At 46.2% G+C, this 18,540-nt stretch overlaps 1 protein-coding gene and 1 long non-coding RNA gene across 3 annotated transcripts in view; one reads left to right on the forward strand and one right to left on the reverse strand.

Annotated features, from left to right (window-relative positions):
• SNTB1 (syntrophin beta 1) overlaps nt 1–18,540 on the reverse strand; it is a 245,040-nt gene that overhangs the window by 169,555 nt on the left and 56,945 nt on the right. The window lies entirely within an intron of this gene.
• LOC121820373 (uncharacterized) overlaps nt 1–18,540 on the forward strand; it is a 44,921-nt gene that overhangs the window by 1,719 nt on the left and 24,662 nt on the right. Inside the window, exon 3 of the long non-coding RNA XR_006060895.2 lies at nt 767–17,998. This is a non-coding gene — a long non-coding RNA (uncharacterized LOC121820373). The remainder of the gene's footprint in view (nt 1–766; nt 17,999–18,540) is intronic.

Genomic DNA, 18,540 nt, shown 5'->3' on the forward strand with positions numbered 1-18,540 from the left:
AAAATCATCAGCTATCACTAAATAAGCTGAATATTATTTTAGCCCTCAGATGCTCTCTTCTCTAGTTTAGATGTCCTTGGAGATACCGTTGACCAATAAGTGTAAATTTTATTGGATAAGGATTCGATTTGTTGCTCTGTAAAGAACCATATATTCCAACAGCAAAGCTATTTTCTCCATTAAATCACCCTTTGTGGATTAAACTCCTCTTTCAACATCGATATCAACATGTAATTCCCAGATTATTCGAATGGCTAAATACATTTCTGAATAGATTTCTGATACCATGCAAGATGAGGGTGGACATTTTGAAACAGACTCGTATCTAAACAGTCATTACAGAGAAAATCACTCTTAAGCAGAAAGATAATAGTTTCATCTGATCTTTTTTTTTTCATGGTACATAAGGGAGAAAAATATGTGTTCTAAGAGGGAAAATTAGAGCCATTATCTGGACTATTTATGAAAAGTGCTGTGGAGTAAAGAAAGCTATTAAAGACCCACAATGTACAGCTTGCATGGAGCTGGTTGTAATTGACAATGAACTTCCACAGTGTCTGGAAGAGGAATCCTGGCAACGTGGAACAGTGGTGGTAATTAAACAGTCATAAAAACCTGAAACTGGAAGGCTGACAAAACAGCGTCCAGGCATCCCTGGCACTAAGAGTCTACTAGCCAATCTGCAGCACTTCTCTTCAGCTTAAGTAATGCTTTCCAGAATTCTCAGGCAATACTTTTCTCCCTTTCTTTTTGCATTACGCTGCAGGCACTGCGTGGCGCCTGCCGTGATCAAGAGATGAAGGGCATGAAGGTTCTCCCGAATGGAGGGCTGGAAGATGAGAGCGGCAGAGATCAGAAAAGGCACCTCTGTACAAGCCCTTACCTGCTGACCAGGGAAGTAAAGAGGAACACCGCACTTCTGACATGTGGGCTCAGGGTGTGCCTCATCTTGTTACTGCTTTCTGCAACCATTTAACGAGGGATGTAAAGCTACATAAAACGCGAGGGATGTGAGCGGAGAACTGGGTTGAGATATAACAAGTTCATTTTCCCCTGTGATGTCCACAGGCCGTGTCCATAGGTGTGAAGCCATCAGACTCAGACAAGAAGCAGCCGGGCGAGGGAGGAATCGGCATGTTGGTTTCAGGCAACCCAGAGTTCAAGTCATGAGGCGTCACTCACCCAAGGGGTGACTGTGTGAAACTTACTTTTCTGTTCAGTTTCTGGTCTGAAAAGTACTAGTAATGATCTCATAGGGTTGCTAAAAGCCTTAAATGTGATCATGCATGCAAAGTGCTTTGTACAACGCCTGGCACTCAGTAAATGCTGCCCACTGCTTTCAGAGACCAGAAAAACCACTGCCACTTATTTTCACATTACGTGGCAAAGAGACCCAGGTAGAACCAACACACTACAGAGGAGAGTCAGGACAAAGCAGAAGTTTCTGCCATTCCTGTATCAAATCCACCGTGTCCCTAGCACTGGGCTGGGTAGCTGCTTATGAGAATCTGTCTGCTGATCACTGGGAAAATCAATGGCTAACAAAGTCTGTGTGAGTTTGATTCCAAGCCCTGCGGTCTTTTAGCCCCTACCATAGAACAGAGGAACAAATAGAGATTAGAAGCCAGGCAAATCTTTCTGAGCTTTACTGCAGAATGGTATTACTACCTCCCAGGAAAATATTCTCCCTGCCTCTTGCTCATTGCCTTTGTGGATTAATTTATTAAACAAAATATGTATTAACTGACCCTTACATGAAGGACACTGTTTTATAGTTCTGTTTTCCAAGCAAGGTATAAAATTATGTAAAATGCATTACTCTTTGTGGGAAAAAAATACACCAATACTTAAGTGCTTATACATGTCTAGAGAAGGGGACAACAGAGGATGAGATGGTTGGATGGCATCACCGATGTGACGGACATGAGTTTGAGTAAACTCTCGGATGATGGACTCCTTGGTGATGGACAGGGAGGCCTGGCATGCTGCAGTCCACGTGGTCACAAAGAGCTGGACATGACTGAGCAACTGAACTGAACTGATGTCTAGAGTATCTCTGGAATATTCTGGAACACACCAGTTGCCTCTGGCAAGGGAACTGGGTGAATGAGAGGGAAGGCTGGAGGTAGGACTTCAGTAGCTGTTGGATTATGTATCCCATGCATGCATGAATTCTTGAAAATTATTTTGAAAAATATGATTTTCCTATGTAGCTATAATTATAATCATTATCAACTATAGCTAAAAGCGCCACACTTTGCCCACATGTTCTAGGCTTACCAAAGGTCCCCAAAGGGAAAGTTGTGTCCCTTTTGGAACAGGCTGAAGGGATAGGGCAAGGGCCACACCTAACATCATCAACCTCCTGCAAGAGCAGAGCTACTGCTAAATGTGTCTGAGTTGAAAGCTGTTTGTTAGACCCAATCTTTCCACCAACATATTTTAAACAAAGAGTGCAGGTTTATGTCCTGGAGTCCCGACAGCCACCATGCCAGCGACTATGGCATCAGGTCAAAGTGGAGGCTGCAAACACGGAGGCTACAAAAGCCATCATCGCAACTCAACAAGCCCACTGCCGAGTGTGTCACTGACCCACGGTGGCGTTCCATTCATAAGCCCCATGTTTATAAATCCAAGAATCTGTTCAAGCAAAGCTACCCAGATGGCGCAGTGGTGAGAATCTGTCTGCCAATGTAGGAGATGTGGGTTTGATCCCTGGGTGGGGAAGATTCCCTGAAGGAGGAAATGTCAACCCACTCAAGCATTCTTGCCTGGGAAATCTCACAAACAGAGGAGACTGGTAGCTACAGTCCATGTGTCTCAAAAAGTCTGAGCAAACACACACGTCTGTTCAACCAAACTGAGAACCCACTCTATGCTAGGAGATGTTGTAAATGAATTCTAAATCATCAAGTGATGAACTTAAAATGTTTCATTTTGCAACAAATTGTTTTAGAAATGGAAGTGGAAACATTAGCCCTACATATATCTTTCAATATGTTTTATACATATTGATATATATGTATATGATATATATCTGTATTATATATAGTATATTGTGGTTAGGATTACTGGGATGAATTGGAATCTCAGTTCCACCACAAATTGAGTGACTCTCAGTTCAGTTCAGTTCAGTTCAGTTGTGTCCGACTCTTTGAGACCCCATGAATCGAAGCACGCCAGGCCCCCCTGTCCATCACCGACTCCCAGAGTTCACTCAAACTCATGTCCATCGAGTCAGTGATGCCATCCAACCATCTCATCCTCTGTCGCCCCCTTCTTCTCCTACCCCCAATCCCTCCCAGCATCAGAGTCTTTTCCAGTGAATCAACTCTTTGCATGAGGTGGCCTCTAGGCAACTTAATATCTTTGCACTTCAATTTCATCTTCTGTAACGTGGACATAATGACACCTATCTTTCATGGTGATTTATTTAGATTTTAGACAGTATGTCTAGAAAGAAAGCTTAGCCCAATGCCTGCCATGGGGTGGCTTAATAAATAACAGCTAAGAAGATAGAGTGTAGTTGTTTCCAGTTCAATGAATAAATTGCAGTTTTATAAATCCAGGTCAAATTATACCATTATTTTAGTTTGCTCAAGAAAAAGAAATAGACTGCTTAGCTCTCCTTTTTTTCCTCTTTAAAAAAATCTACACAACCCCAGCATTAAGAAACCATACATGTTCTATAAAGTCAGGCAGCAGTAGCTTCTTAGTTTCAGACCCAGAGAGTGTGAGGTGGGGAGTCTATGACAGAGCATTAGAAATGGACCAGGAGGACAACATTGTCTTTCTGGGACAGTTATGAAATCCTGGGTGGACGGGGTTTGGAAGACGTGACTTCTGAGACTTAAAATCCTGATTGCTTAATACTTCCTTAGAGAAGTTCAGCTCCCTGGTCTTGCCAAGAGTCACAGAACATCCGCGGAGGAAAGGACTATGCAAAACCATGTCATGTCGCAAGGGAGGAAGCCGGGGTCCACTGAGGGCAGACTTGTCTTGAGCCACTCAGTGAGCGAGGACCAAACCCAGAACCAGGAGCCAAGCCTGCAGATGCCCACGGCAGGCCTGCCTGTCCTTCAGCACCCCAGCCATTCCTGGAGACCGTGGGTACAATTCTGGGTAATGGGTATGACTTGTTCAAGTTTTAACTTCCCCTAAAGTGAACCCCAATGGAAAACACTCAGCACTCCCAAGTGCTGTATAATTTCTGCAAAGGCAACTAATATGAAAATTTTATTTCATGGAAATGGGAGGACTGTATAAGCAGTAAGCAGTGTCTCAAAACTGGAGCTTCTTTAGATAGCTGAATGAAACAATTTGGCTCTTCTTAAGATGCTTATCTTTCCATGAGGGCATTAAAAGAGTTTATTACCGACACTTTTCACAGGATACAATGGCTGTGTTCTTTTCTTCAAAGCACGGCTATGACTACTTTTTTCTTCAACTTTCCCTTGGTTATTAAATAGCTTCCTATAACTTTTGGTTATCAAATACCTTAACTCTCATATCTGCAACCTTGGGCTACCGAGAGGAAAACAGAATTATAGTTTATGATTTTTTATAAAAGGCAAGGACATTCAAAATGATGTTTGTTATCTCTAGCAGAATTTATACTTTAAAGTAGACTCTTTTGGTTATTCCTCACAATTAACCAGAAAAGCGGAAGCCTCGCTGGGGGGATGTGGGTTCTGGGTTCCTGAGCATGAAAAGTTTTCCTTTTGCTTTCACATCAGTATGTCATTTCCCTCAGTGAAGAGCTGATCATTTCTATTTCAAGTAAAGGAATATTCGATGGGTAGGGAGCATGTACACTGTGTCTCCGAGACTCTAGCAGGCTGACAAGCAAAAAGGGCATGGAAGTTTATGCAATGGGGAAAACACCAACTCTAGTTTGCCTATGCCTTCAGGAATTTATATTTTGGTGTAAAACACATTGCTTGCAAGGGACAATCTGAACTGTAGCTAATTCATGTGACAAACATCAGGGAGGTAACAAGGAAACTAATTTCATTCAAGAGACCCTAACAGGGAATACAACTATATGTATGCAAGCATGAAGTAGATAAATATGATCTCTGAGAAGTACTCCCAAAGTGTTTTTTTAAAAGTATGCTAGTTTATCTCAGAGTCATTCGTGGCCCGCTCTTTCCTCTTCTGGAGTGAGTCTTCCTACCTGAGGGTTCACTGTGTACCGACAAGAACGCCCACGCATGTTGACGATCTGGCTGTGGTTTTAACTGAGGGCTAAGAAAGGGAGTGTGGCTGGCAATGGTGGTGTACGTGTAGATGTCTGTATCATTCTTCTCTCTAAAGCATCACTTCTGTGTCTGGTGTATTGCTCTCTGGAGCCGCATGGTCCAGGCAGACTCAGTGAGTCGGATCTCCAAGCAGTAAGTCTGTTCTAAACTCCTCTTCCACCAACCAACTAACTGCCTTCTGTGAGGATGTTGGCTGGGAATTCCAAGCTCTTTGATCCCTCTCGAAAGAAAGAAAGAAAGAAGCTTGGGTCTGTGTGCCTTATTTACCAGGTAATAACAAATAATAAGCTCTAATCTAAAAAATACAAATAGCCACGTATTCTCCATTCTCTTCCATCTCTAAGCTTTCAGAATCTTCATTGATAAGAGCCCTAAGAGATTGGGGATATAATCTCACAGTGTGGAGCCCTTAGCAATAGGAAGGCCAATTGTATTTTAAATCCCGGATCCAGTAACCAATGTGAAGAAGTAGCCAACAACTCCAGGAGAGCAGGCTGGGAGAGCAGGCTGGTGTGATGACTGTACTGTAATTACTAGCTGAACATCTGATTTCCCCACTATACTGCAAGCTCCGGGAGGTGGGTATAACATTTGTCTTGTTCAAGGCTATATCCCCAGGATGGTGAAGTTATTTTTGTAATAATATCCAGCTCAAGGCTTACTGTGAGGAATCAAGTAAGATCAGTGAATGCAAAGATCTTAGCACAGTGCTTAGAACATACCAGTATTTAGCAAATATTTTGTTGAATAAAAGTTAATAGAGGAGCACAAAGAGAAAGAAAGAAGCTTCTAAAATAAGGTCAAGACTGTCACATTTTATTTGCATAGCAGCCATGAAAGCTGATATTTATTGAGTGCTTACTATGTGCCAGACTTTATGGTCCAGTATCTAATGACTGACAGCAATGCAAAGAAATATATACTCATATCACTACGAAGAAGCTTGAGACCTTTGGAAAATGTTGGTAATACTCCTTAGATGAGGTGCCATTCTAGGGTGTGTGTGCTAAGTCACTTCAGTCGTGTCCAAGTCTTTGCAACACCTTGCACTGTAGCCCGCCAGGCTCCTCTGCCCATGGGGATTCTCCAGGTGAGAACACTGGAGTGGGTTGCTGTGCCCTCCTCCAGGCGGTCTTCCTGACCCAGGGATCAAACCTGTGTCTCCTGCATTCCCTGCACTGGCAGGCAGGTTCTCTACCACCGCACCACCAGGGAAACCCAAAGAGACCTCAGGTGAGCGTGAGACTTCGCAGCAGGCAGAAGTCAGAGATGCTGAATGTGCGGTCGGGAGGGTCCGAAGAAGAGCTGGGAGCCCTGGGCATGAGTCCGCTTCCCTCAGAATTCTGTCAAGGGACCAAAACTTCTGCGGTTGTGAACAGCATTTCCACGATGTTTGTTGAGAGGTCAAGATACAAAGCAGATATAAGAAGGATTACAGATATTTTCAGCGGAACCAGGTCGGAGTTTCTGAGGGGCCTCTGCCTCCCCTGCGCGCCCCGGCGACTGCCATGGAACCAGCTGTTAACAGAGAGCGCCGCGGCGGCCGGGCCGGAACACGGCGCCTGAGGAGCCGGAAGCCGGAAGCGGAGGGAAACGCAGCCACGTCACTGCCGCCAGCCCTTCGGTTACGTCACCGTCCGAGGACCCCCTCCCCGACCCTGTTTGGAGGACCCCTGCCAGTGCCCGGGGGGTGTTCATTATCTCTCACCCGTCCTGGCGAGTCAACATTTAAAGCCTCTCTGAGTTCTCCTGCGCTGTTACAACAAAATACCATAGACTGGTAGGTGATGCCCGCAGAAACGCCTGCCTCCCGGTCCTGGAGCCTGGACGTCTGAGACGGCGCGTCAGCGGGCAGGGTGACGGCCTCTTCCGGGCGGCGGGCTTCTCACCGTGTCGTGTCCTCGTGACGAGGGCCCGCAGAACGCGGGGGGCGTCTGTGTTATACGCGGGCTAATCCCCTTCAGAGGAGGCCCACCCCGATCACCCAAGCACTTCCAGAGGGCCTGCCTCCTAAAGCCATCCCTCTGGGCATCAGGGTTTCAGCACGCGAGTCTGGGCTTCCCTGGGGGCTCAGCGGTAAAGAATCTGCCTGCGGTGCAGAGACTCGGGAGACGTGGGCTTGACCCCTGGGTCAGGAAGATCCCCGGAGGAGGAAACAGCAACCCACTCGGGTATTCTGGCTTGGAGACTCCCATGGACAGGAGCCTGGTGGGCCACAGTCCATGGGGTTGCAAAGAGTCGGACACGACTGAGCACTCGCGCGCACACACACGAATGTGCCGGGGACACACTCAGACCGCGGCACGCGCTTGCGTTCCCTCCCTCTTCCTTCTCTTTGTCTCGCTTCCTCTTCCTCCCTTTGTCTCTCTCTTTCTCAATAGTTTGTAACATGGAATCCAAACTTACGCTTTCAAATATTTTGACCATTCCTCATGACATGTTAGCGTGGTGAAGGGGCAGTCTGACTGATGGATCCACCTTTGACTTGTCCTGTAACCTTAAACATATCACATAACCTCTCTGAGTTTCTATCTTCACCCATGAATGAGAGGTATTAGAAATATGTGTTTTCTGTATGCTAGGGGGCTAGGCAGAGCTCTTAATAAACATCATCTTTTTTAATCCTATCAATCCTGGGAGACAGGTATGTATTATTACCTTCATTTCTCCCCACAAACTTAAGATTCTTACCCCAAAGAGTTAGTGCTCTAAATAAATTACATAATATTTGAAAAATACTTTGTCAACTATGAAGCATCAAAAAATGTTAGCTATGATTTTGCCTAAACAAATCTCGACTTATAGCATATAATCCTTCTAATGATGCTTTCTAAGTGGGGAATGAAAGGCAATTTGGGTCTAAAGCTGACATTATCTCCTGTAAACCAATGAGTTTTGATAGAAGAAATGAAAACCAAAACAAGCTGACAAAGACCTAACCACAAGGAATATCCAGAGACTGGGGGGACATGAGCATTCTGAAGTTGCTTAGGGAGTCAGACCAACTGTTGACTTTAAACGTTGGAAAATTCCATGGATAGAGGAGCCTGGTCGGCTACAGCCCATGGGGTCACAAAAGAGTCAGGCACGACTTAGCAACTAAATAACAACAAGGTTGAAGATGGTGGTGGTGGTTTAGTCACTAAGTCACGACCAACTCTTGATACCCCATGAACTGTGGCTCACCAGACTCCTCCGTCCATGGGATTCTCCAGGCAAGAATAGTGGAGTGGGTCTCCATTTCCTTCTCCAGGGGATCTTCCCGACCCCGGGACCGAACCTGCGTCTGTTGCGTCTCCTGCACTGGCAGGTGAGTTGTTGCCACTAGTGCAGCCTGGGAGGCCAGCTCTCCATGCGTCGCCATCACATGAGCAGCAGCATCTATTAGGACTTCTAAAGCGCTTTCTGGATGGAGTCAGGCTTTCACACAGAGTCTAACTGTAGGGAATCCAAGACAGGTAGGGTAAAGATTACAGTTATCTTCATTTTTCATGTAAGGAAAATAAGTCTTGATGAGGCTAAGTGATTTCTTCTCTCATTCCCTGCCTCCCTATGTCTTTTCCCTTCCTTCTTGCATGAAAAAGAATTACCCCCATCAACACCCCGAAATCATTTATCATGACTCTGTTTTCTAAAGCAGTCACTGAACATCATCCATCAAAGATTTCAATAACAGTACTTTAGAGCTGAGATCATGTACAGGCATCACTATTCAGAAAAAAGAAAGCACAGGGTTTTAATTTTTTCCTTTGTTTCACTAAACATCAGCCTCAAGAAATCCCAAATCTATGCTCTGTGTTCCAATAAAAGCTACAGAAGACTTCACGCATCCACCAATTTAGAAATAAACTAAAACCGCAAAGCAAATCACTTTTCATAGGAATTGTTCCGTCAGGGAGCTGAGGTGGGGGTGACCCGGGCTTAGCAACTGACCAGGAGGAGCCAGAGCTCTTCTCTGAGTGCACAAACCTCCCTTGTGACAAAGTGTCCAGACAAGTGTTTGCAGAAAAGCTCTCGTCATTTCAAGAGAAACAGCAGAGGTAATCTGGGAAAATCTCCATGCATTATTAAATGCTTTTGGATTTTAAAGAACTATTATTTATTTGTCGCTGCACCAGCTGGCATGTGAGGCTACAGTCCCCCACCAAGGATCGGACCCTCAGCCTCTGCCGCCTCCACGCCTCCACTCACCACACAGCCCCACCCTCAGTCGGGAAACCGTGCTGCCACGGTGACAAGGACCCCGCGGGGCGGTGGCTGGAGGGAGCCTGTCTGCCGACACAGCGATCCTATGAGAGCAAGGGCCCCCCAGCGGGGCCGCTGCACAGCAACGACATGCAGTCCAGCCCAACACAAGGAAACGCCCCCGTCAAGACGGAATTTCCCCGTGAGGCCCAAGTGTTCCCGTGCCAGCACTGAGGAACTCAGCACAGGCGGCGGGGCTCTGGGCTTCCTAATGAGCTAAAGCAACTCTTTGTAAAGGGATTAAAATGGGTTGGCCCAAAAAGTTCGTTTAGCTTGGGCCAACCCAACAGAAGAAGAAAAATAAGAAAAGGAGAAAGGGTCAGCAAATCTCAGGGTCCTCGTTGTTTGGACTGGGAAATTAGGCACATCTAGAGAGGTGTCACAACAAAAAGAGCAACGTTGGCTTCCATACTCTCCCCACATTTACCTCAGCTAAGTATGAAATATTTACAAAGCACTTGGGCTTGTGAAGTGCGTTTTAATTCTTCCTCACAGTTCTGCCTTCTGCTCAGACAGGTAAGTGTTGCTATTACTCCCATTTTATTGGTGAGGAAGTACAGGATCATAAATGCTGAGTGACTTACTCAAAACTGCAAATTAGTGGAAACGTTGGGGGTTGGCCTGAGTGAAAGTAACACTATCACGCGTGAATCCATGTTCCTGGAGTAACCGATCCAGATCAAGGAGGAATCAGTCAACGGTCCTAAAGGAAGTTTAACAGGAAAGGAGTTGTCTGTATCCTTTCCATAAAAAGATTTATGATCTCTGTTTGCCACGGACAGAATAATATAACAGATTCTTTAATTCCAGTGACATGAAGAAAGCTGGAGAGAAAGGCAAGGGACAGACCACTTATAAACAGGGCTGAAGACGAGATCAAGAAGGAGGCTAGCGCCTGGTCCCTTGCACGGCCTCCTGAGTCAGGACACTGTCATGGCCAAGAGCTTGGCACAGGCTCTATTTCATATTTTAGAAAGAAAAGAGCACTCGAGTTCAGGTTCCCCCATCACTTCCACATCTTTCTTCTCGAGAATGATGTCTTAAGGAGGCATCGCCTATTCCCTTTATTGGATTTTGCAGGCAAACAATAATAATATTTACAATAATAATAACATATTAATACAGCATTTTCCATGTGCCAAAAACACTTTACACGGTTTCAATCTACTGACTCCATTTCCCAGCAGGACTAGGGGGTGGTTACACTTATTACTGCATTTTGCAGATGTGGAAACTGAGACCCAGAGGGTTTAAGACTGATATATCACAGCTCGTCAGTGGCAGAGCACAGATCTGAACCCACAGCTCATGCTCTTAACCGCTAGGCACAGCAGTAGCACATCAGTCTTCTGTCCACACCAAACACTGGGTCGTGAGTTTGCACACAAGGACGCATCATCTTCTTCCTTTAAAAGTTGACATATGGTTGATCTATAATGTTCTGTTAGTTTCTAGTGTGCAGCAAAGTGATTCAGCTTTATATGCATATATATTCTTTCCCAGATTCTTTTCTATTACAGGCTATTACAAGATATTAAGCATGGCTCCCTGTGGTATATAGTAGGGCCTTGTTTTGTAAATCTATTTTATATGTGTGTACACGGTGGTTCAGTGGTAAAGAACTGCCTGCCAGACAGGAAACTTGAGTTCCATCTCTGGGTTGGGAAGCTCACCCAGGGAAGGACATGGCGGCTCACTCCAGGATTCTTACCTGGGAAATCCCACGGACAGAGGAGCCTGGCAGCTACAGTCCACAGGGTCACAGATTGGGACACGACTGGGTGCCTAAGCAGCAGCAGCAGCAGTGTACACGTGCTAATTCCAAACTCCTAAACCGCCCCCCACTCCACGTCACAGAGAGTCAGGGTCACAGAGAGGGGACACGACTGGGTGCCTAAGCAGCAGCAGCAGCAGTGTACATGTGCTAATTCCAAACTCCTAAGCCGCCCCCCGCCCCACTCCACGTCCCCTTTGGTAACCGCAGGCTTGTTTTCTATGCCTGAAGCTCTGTTTCTGTTATGTAAATAAATTCATTTGCATCATTTTAAAAAATACACACTTATTAGGCTGCGCCAGGTCTTTGCGACAGTGTAAGGACCTGCACGTGGGATCCAGTTTCCTGACCAGGGATGGAACCCAGGGCCCCTGCGGTGGGAACAGAGTCTTAGCCACTAGCCGCCAGAGAAGCGCCTTATCTGCATCGCTGCTTAGATCCATGTGTGAGCGATATCACAGGTGTGTGTCTTTCTCTGTTTACTTCACTTGGTATGACATTCTCTAGGCCCAAGGATGCAGGTTCTTGGTGTTCACTGCATCCATATCCACGTCTTATAGCTCTTTTCCTTTCGGATGAAGCATTACCCTAAAGAGACTATATGCCAGACATATGCCCAAGTCTACCTAGTCTTCGTGGCAGCTACTCATAAATTTTATTCCCGTATTAAAAATCTCTAGGTAACCTTGCTTCATGTTCTGCGCATTGATATTCAGATAAATATTGGAAGTGTGGCATTTTACCACCTCAAATTACAAAAAATAAACTAAGCATCTTCTCATCTCTACGCTATCGTATCAGGGGTCTACAAGCTATAGCTCACAGGCCAGTCTGACTGGCTCTGTTTGTATGGCTGCCACGCTAAGAAGGGGTATGTGGTAAAGACTGTATATGACCAACAAGCCCTACGGTGTTTACTACTTGGCCATTTATAGGGAAAAAAGTTTGCTGACTCCATATGTTACATAATGTCTAAAGTTTATCAGAGAAAAATGTTTTATATTTTCCTTTGAGCCTTTTGCTTTGTCCACGATTAAAGTTAAGTCCTCTTCATCTGATTAGCTCATTCTGAGGAAAGAGATCAAAAGAGGTCACAGGCTTGACGGCAGCAACATGAATGGTTCTGGAGCTGGCTTGCACAAGTGACTATGAGCACCTTTTCCTGGGTCAGCACTGGATGGACTCAGCCATGGTGAGGATGTTTACACCATGGAAACTGGCAAACACTGTCAGTTTTACCAAACCACATGGGACAAAATACATGAAAATACATGAAGTAACTCTGCATTCTCTAGAAGTATCGTGGAGTCAGGACTGAAGTTTAGTTTGCACAGGAGATGCAGAGGCGACCATAGTTATGTTTTCTTTTATACACTCGAGGCCATAAGAGTCACAAACCCAAGGATCCACAGGGCCTGGCGAGGTGGACACAGGTGAGCGGGCTGCGTGGAAAGCGGCAGGAATGGGGCTCCCTGGCAGCCCAGCAGTTCAGACTCTGAATTTCCACCGCAGGGGCTGCAGGTTCGACCCCTGGTCAGGGAACTAAGATCCCACATGCCACGTCGTTTGGCCAAAAAAGAGAGAGAGAAAGAGAAAGAAAGAAAAGAAGAACAGGAAGAAATGGCAGGGCCTATGGAAGCAAGGAAACAAAATCAAAGGCACTTGATTAAAAAAAGTCAAGCCTCCTCCAGCCAAGCAGAGCACCGCCTGCCGATTTACGGCCCCTCCTACAGCCAAGCAGAACACTGCCTGCCGATTTACGGCCACTGGCTTAAGGGAGAGCACTTTGAGGCATAAACTGCGCCTTTAAAACCCCTCTCCTCCGTCTCTTAGGCACTGCATTATGTTGGTTTAAAAAGCAGTAAAAAGGACTTTCATGAGATATAAGGAAAAGTATACCGACTCAGGATTACCAGGCAATGGATATGTTACTGAGAGAGGCGACCAGCTCGCCTGCTCTGGAGGATGTCTCCAGCTGAAAGCATCGCATCCGTCTGAGGCCATTTATGTTCCTGCAGAGCAGAAGCACTGATGGACAGGTGCCCCAAGCACCCTGCCCGGCAGGGTGGCTCCTAGCCCAGCTTCCCCTCGCATCTTCTTTCCAACATCTGTTAGCTATTCAGGCCACACAGGTGGCATTTCATTCAGCTGTCTCTTTCAGAGAGCTTTAAAAGATCCCCAGACAGACTGGAAGCATGGATCTGCCTTTCAGAGGAAAAAAAAAATCCTTTTTCTTTCGGGAAGTGATCATATGGATGGGAATTGCCTTCCCTGAAGGCAAATGCAAAACAATGCATTTGGGGAAAAGATGACAGCCACCCATAAAGGATGCTGAACCAGCCTCTGTGGTCACAGAAGAGCATGGAGGAAGCAAGGAGGGTGCACCCTAACGCCTCCACACCAGGCTGAGCACAGCAGCTCATCTGTTCAGTTCTTCTTGCCCTGCCACAGACACTACACCTGTTACGTGTTACCATCAGAAAATGCGGGGCAGGCTTCCCCGGTGGTTCGGTGGTTCAGTAGTCCAGTGGTTAAAAATCCACCCTGCAAAGCAGACGACAGTGGTTTGATCCCTGGTCTGGAAAGATTCCTCAGGCTGCTGTGCAAGAGAAGGCCCATGTACAGCAAGGAAGACCCAGCACAGCCAAAAATAAAAAATAGAAATGAATTAATTAAAAAAAATGTTATTGCTAAAATGGTTTAAAATAATGGTTAAAAAGCCTTTTCTATTTGTTTTTACTACTGCTGTGGACTGAGTATTTGGGTCCCCTCCCCACCTTGAAATTCATGTTGAGATGCTAATTGCTAGGGTGAGGATTTAGGAGGCGGGGCCTTTGGAAGCTGCCCCACCCTCAAGAAGGACATTCAGTTCAGTTCAGTTCAGTCGCTCAGTTGTGTCCAACTCTTTGAGACCCCATGAATCACAGCACGCCAGGCCTCCCTGTCCATCACCAACTCCTGGAGTTCACTCAAACTCACGTCCATTGAGTCGGTGATGCCATCCAGCCATCTCATCCTCTGTCGTCCCCTTCTCCTGCCCCCAATCCCTCTCAGCATCAGAGTCTTTTCCAATGAGTCAACTCTTCGCATCAGGTGGCCAAAGTATTGGAGTTTCAGCCTCAGCATCAATCCTTCCAATGAACACCAGGACTTGTTTCCTTTAGGTTGGACTGGTTGGATCTCCTTGCAGTCCAAGGAACTCTCAAGAGTCTTCTCCAACACCACAGTTCAAAAGCATCAATTCTTCGGTGCTCAGCTTTCTTCACAGTCCAACTCTCACATCTATACATGACCACTGGAAAACCATAGCCTTGACTAGACGGACCTTTGTTGGCAAAGTAATGTCTCTGCTTTTCAATATGCTATCTAGGTTGGTAATAACTTTTCTTCCAAGGAGTAAATGTCTTTTAATTTCATGGCTGCAGTCACCATCTGCAGTGATTTTGGAGCCCCCCAAAATAAAGTCTGACACTGTTTCCACTGTTTCCCCATTTCTTTCCCCTGAAGTGATGGGACCGGATGCCACGATCCTAGTTTTCTGAAAGTTGAGCTTTAAGCCAACTTTTTCACTCTCCTCGTTCACTTTCATCAAGAGGCTTTTAGTGTTCTTACAAAAGAGGCCCAGGAAAGCTCCTTGACAACGTGAGGACGCTGTGAAGACAACCGACTGTGAACAGGAAGTGGGCGCTCACCCGGCACAGAAAGTACCACACTTGTAACTCGGACTTTCCGGCCTCCAGAACTGTGAGAAGCTTATAAGCCACTTGGTCTATGGGTTTTTTTTTTGGTTTTGTTGTTATAGTAGTACATGTGTTTATTCTTGCTTTTTTTTAAACACAGCAATTCCTTTATTTCTTTTTATCATCTTTTCTTTCCTCCTTTTTTTAAAAAAAATGTTTTATTTTGTATTGGGGTATAGCCGATTAACAATGTTGTGACAGTTTCAGGTGAACATCAGGGGAACTCAGCCACATAAACATGTATCCCCCAAACTCCCCTCCCAGCCCGGCTGCCACATAATATTGAGCAGAGTTCCCTGCGCTCATGGTAGGTCCTTGTTGGCGATCCATTTAAAATATAGCAGCGTGTATACATGCTTTTGAATAGACTAAGAAAATGATCAAAAGTTACTTATCAGAGGCTGAAGACCCTTGAGTATATGCACAACCAGGTTACAGACTTACTCTGCTGAACAAGGGTGACAACTCATTTTATGTAGACAGTAGAGGAAGCTTTGGGTTCTTAAACGTAAGGTCAAAACCATGAAGGGCCAAAATTACTGATGAGAAATTTCTCAAGGTACCTAACATGGTATTATGTATACAAACTTTTAAAGTAATTCCTGCCCACGGTCAAAACCTCAAACCCACAGAACTCCTAAAGGAAAGGTCAAAAGTTCTACAGTCAGGTGCTGAGAACAGAACAAGCATTCTCTTGGGGTAACTATCAGAACTTCAGTCGTTCTCAGAAGACAGCTAACGTCGGACATGTTCTTACTTGCTGGGTTGCTGGCCATTACATTAATATAACCCTTGTTTTTCTCTTGTGAGTATTAAAAAGGGTTTGGAGTTAGCAATTTGCCCTGGCACCTTTGGGTTCTAAGTCAGTGACCGTACTATGGAAACAGAGATTCTTCTTTGTTGGTCTTTCTGCTCAATCGTCTTACAAAGAAACCTCTGAATAGCAGGGACAAAGTATGTGAGGATCAGTCCAATGAAGCTTAATCTTCAAAGGACACATATCTTAAAATGACACTGAGGGTCTGTGTTTCATTGTCACTTGGGGTCCAGAAATCGCATGGAACACAGAGGTAACGACAAACAAGCGCTGGACACCTTTTCCTTGGCTTCTTGATCGATGCTCCTAATACCTGGCTGGTATCACTCTAGTTAACTGAGGTCTGTAGTGCGAGCGGGGGTAATCAGACCATGTTGACAGAATGCTGAGGGAAGGCTCCCGCAAAGGTCTGTGTCCGTGAAGGAAGTTGAAAATCTCACGTAGTTTGATTTGCAGCAATGGTCCAAGTGTTAATTCTCTATCTTCTGATAAAGTAAGACCCTCTTGCAACCCATGAATAAAACATTCAATCACAGCAGGTAGTCTAGCAACTGAGGGACTATGGGAAGGGTGGGATGTTGCGGATGTCATTGTTACTGGATCGGCAGACGGTGCCAAGACAGCCTCGATCTGCTGCTTGACTGCCTGTCTCAGGTTAAAGCACAGGGCACAATGCCATCATGCCACTGGGCCAAGAAAAGAAAATGCTGCGCTTTTTCATTTTGGTCCTGAAATCCCTCCTAAGAAACTAATGTGCTGGAGAACATGTCTTCACCTCCATTTATTTCTGATTTCATTAGGAAGAGAATTTGATTAACCTTTGGAAGAAGGTGAGTCTACTAAAAATTAACTGGTACCCCCTACTTCCTTCTAAAAGCCAACAAATTCATATATGCCAAGATGAATACTAACACCACAACTCTATGGGATAGAAGGGCTCTGTTGATCCTATTTATACAGACTCTGAGCTGTGTGAGAAGGTGACCAGGAACTGTTGTCTGTCTGGGCCGCTCTGCCAGCCTTGGAGGAACGGATCCTTCACACCACCCCTGCCCTCAGCTAAGCTTCTCAGTGGCTCTTAACATATTTGATGGAGCACAAGTTCTTAACATAGTTGATGCAGCGTTTTACCAGTAAATATAACATATTGTTAGAACTGATGTAACTGGGCATAACATTTTCCTTTTATTTTAATGTTCTACTATTAGATTTTAGTGTTGGTAAAGTCTTTCCAGAACAAAAGAAACTCTGAATAGATGCCATACATCGATTAACTGGGGGCATATTTTAGTCTTCTAAAACCAAAACAAGGGCAAGCAGTCAGTAGAAATCTTAAACACATGTGCTGTCCCCTTTTTCTCTCTGTCTAAAGCATCTAGCATTAGTGCCATGTTTAAAACAAAGAATTAAAATACTAAAATATCATTGTTTTAAACCCATTTATTCCAAGGCCTTCAGTTTTCTGATATACCCTTTTTAAAAATTATCCAAATAAAATGCAGTAGTATTCCGGTTACAACTCCTTGCGCCCAAGTCCGCTCTGCGCCTCTAGGTGTCCTGGGAGACTGACCCTGTGAGTCCCCTTGCCCTGCGACCTTGCCCTGCGACCTGTGTTGCTTCGGTCTGAGGGCAAGGCAGGAGGATGAAGGCGGAAGAAGGGATCTGAGCGGTCACTTTAAGAGCCCTCCACCTGCATTCAGCCCCGACCTTGGCGGCAGCAGCTGCAGGCCCTCGCGCCCCCCGCCCCCAACGCGGGGTCTGAGCCCCACGCCTGTGGCCCCGGGCCCCTCAGCCCAGCTTTTCGGAGCCGGCCCCGCTTCTGTGTCCTCTGCATCCTCCCACCGCCTCCGGGTCCTCCGCGCCCGCCAGGACTGCCCAGCACAGCCCGGCCCAGGATCACGCGGAGGTGCAGCCTCCCGGACCTTCTGAGACTCGGCAGAAGCAGGGTCACGCCTTCCCGCCACCATCCGCCTGGATCCCTTCTCGGGCTTCACGCTCAGGCACTCGCCCATCACAGCGCCCCGCCAACGTCTCCTCTCCCCCTGGGAACCGTCCCGTCACCCGTTTCTCCAAAGCACACGCCCTGACGCACGAATGGAGCGAAAGGGAGGCTTGAGAGCCATGGAGGCGGCCTCCTGCGGAGAGCATAGCAGGAAACACGGTAAAGTTAACCTTAGACGGGCGAGATTCCTCAGCTGCCACCCCAGCTAGAATCGCTCTCCGCAGGCTTCGGAAGCCTCCTAACTGCCCGGCACCGGGCTGGAGTTCTCTCCCGCTCCCCAATCCTCCCCCCCTCTCATTCCCGCCCCTCCTACAGGAGGCTCCCAGGAACCAGCGCCTCCTTCCTCCCGGCTCTGCTGTCTGCTCTTTGGGTCGGTCTTATCCTTAACAACCCTTCTGAGGGCCGAGCCCAAGGGGTGGCAAGCTATGGCCCCAGGAGTCAAATCAAGCCGTGTTTGTGAATGTTTTGCTAGAACGCGGCCACAGGCCTTCACTGTGGCCTTCAGCAGTTGCAACAGAGACTTTCCAGCCCGCAAAGCCTAAAATATTCACTATCTGACCCTTTACAGAAAAAGGTTTCCACCCCCTGGGTCTAGCCTTTCTCATCTAAAAAGGTCAAGGAGGTATTTTCCTAAATAAAAGTTGCAGTCTTAAGATTAATTTTGCCATCTGTCGGGTTGCCAACCAAAATAAGTAGCCGGC

This window comes from Ovis aries, chromosome 9 (genome assembly GCF_016772045.2).
Source record: "Ovis aries strain OAR_USU_Benz2616 breed Rambouillet chromosome 9, ARS-UI_Ramb_v3.0, whole genome shotgun sequence".
Classification (NCBI taxonomy): domain Eukaryota; kingdom Metazoa; phylum Chordata; class Mammalia; order Artiodactyla; family Bovidae; genus Ovis; species Ovis aries.